The 2,226-nt window shown below is 30.9% G+C and overlaps 1 long non-coding RNA gene across 1 annotated transcript in view; it reads left to right on the forward strand.

Moving 5' to 3' along the window:
* The window catches only part of LOC119474007, an 11,520-nt gene that overhangs the window by 6,828 nt on the left and 2,466 nt on the right, over window positions 1-2,226 (forward strand). The window lies entirely within an intron of this gene.

The raw sequence follows: 2,226 nt of genomic DNA on the forward strand, positions 1-2,226 counted from the left end.
CTCAAAAAAAAAAAAAAAAAAAAAAAAAAAAAAGTCAAAGAGAAAGAAAGAAAAAGGGATTTTCGAGCAAAAGCAATAAGAGAAAAAAGAAGGAAATAATATGTAAGGAAAATCCAATAGGCCTTGAAGCAGACTTCTCAAAAGAAATCTTACAGGCCAGGAGGAGTAGAAAGATATACTCAAAGTGCTGAAGGAAAAAAACAAAATCTGCCAAGCAAAAATACAGTACCCAGAAAAGCTAGATTTCAGAAAGAAAGGATAAATAATGACTTTCTTAAACAAAAAAAAAAAATAAGGTTGAGGGGATCTGTCACTACCAGACCTGTCCTATAGGAAATGCTAAAGGGAATTCTTCAAATGGAAAGAAAATGATATCAATGTGATTGTTACACTAATATGGTAATCATGGTATGTGAATCACTTATATCCCTCCTAAGAAGACTAAAAGGCAAAATATTTAAAATAATACTAACTACAACAATTTTAAAGAGATAAGCAATATAAAAATGCATATTGTGACATTAAAAATCAAAATATGGGGTAAGAAGGGAATTAATGTATACAGATGTTTTTGTGTGTTTGTTTCTTTTTTTTGAAAGTTGGTATTAGTTTTAAATAACTTATTTAAAATATACAACCAGAAAAAAATACCTAACCACAATGGAAGATAGTAAGAAAGAAAGAAAGAATAGTTATAAATAACAACTAGAAAACAAGTAAGACAATGGCAGTAGTAAGTCCTCACCTATTAGCAGTAACAATGAATGCAAATAAACAACATTCTCCAATTAAAAGACAAAGCGTGGCTTAAAAAATTAAAAAAACAAAACCCAACTATATGCTGCCCATGAGAAGAACTCTTTGCCTATAAAGATACATGTAAACTGAAAATGAGGAGATAGAATAAAATATCCTATGGAAACGGAAACTAAAGAAGAGTAGCTATACTTATATAAAATGGACCTTTAATCAAAACCTTTAAAAAAAAAAAAAAGAGCAAAAAAGATCATTATATAATTTAAAAGGTCAATTAAACAAGAGGATATAACAATTGTCAATATACATATGTGCTCAACATCAGAGTCCCAGATATTCAAAGCAAATATTAATAAATCTAAAGGGAGAGATGGATTGCAATACAATAGTAGTAGGGGATTTCATTACCCCACTTGCAGAAATGGGCTGATTATCAAGACAGAAAATTAGCAAAAAAAACTGGAGTTAAACTAGATTCTACACCAAATGAGCCTAACAGACATTTACAAAGTATTTCATTCAACTGCTGAAGAATATACATTTTTCTTATCAGCACATGGAACATTCTCTGGGATAGGCCATATGTTAAGCCACAAAACAAGCCTCAACAATTTCAAAAAAGTAAAGCTATATTAAAATCTTTTCTTACCACAATGGAATAAAACTAGAAATCAATAGAAGGAGGAACTATGGAAACTATAAATACGTGAAATTTTAAAAACATGCACCTGTATGACCAATGGGTTGATTTGGAAATTAAATTGAAATTTTTAAAAAATTTATTGAAATAAATGAAAGTGTAAACACAAAATTCCAGAACTTATGCGATATAGTAAAAGCACTACTAAGTAGGAAGTCTAAGTAATAAATACCCATGTCCCCAAAATAGAAACACTTAAAAAAAAATCTAATGACACACCTCAAGGAACTTTCAGAACAAACTGAACCCAAAACTAGTAGAAGGAAAGAAATAATAAATCAGCATAAATAAATAAAATTAGAAATAAAAAGGATTTTAAAATTGGCCAAACAAAAATTTGTTTTTTAAAAAAGATAATTAACAAACCTTTATCTAGACTAAGAAAAAGAGGTAAAGTCTAGATAAATAAAACAAGAAATTGGAAGTAAAGATTGCAACTGATAGCACAGAAATATGAAGGCTCATCAATCATAGACTACTATGAAAAATTATGTGCCAACAAATTGGAAAACCTAGAAGAAATGGAAAAATTTCTGGACACATACAACCTATCAAAATTGAAACATGAAGAAACAGAACACCTGTACAGAGCAATAACACATAGCAAGATCAAAGCCATAATAAAAAGTCTCCCATCAAAAAAAACCCCAGGATCGCCGGGCGCGGTGGCTCAAGCCTGTAATCCCAGCACTTTGGGAGGCCGAGGCGGGTGGATCACAAGGTCAAGAGATCAAGACCATCCTGGTCAACATGGTGAAACCCCGTCTCTA

The sequence above is a fragment of the Cebus imitator genome, unplaced genomic scaffold (assembly GCF_001604975.1).
Source record: "Cebus imitator isolate Cc_AM_T3 unplaced genomic scaffold, Cebus_imitator-1.0 Scaffold201, whole genome shotgun sequence".
Taxonomy (NCBI): domain Eukaryota; kingdom Metazoa; phylum Chordata; class Mammalia; order Primates; family Cebidae; genus Cebus; species Cebus imitator.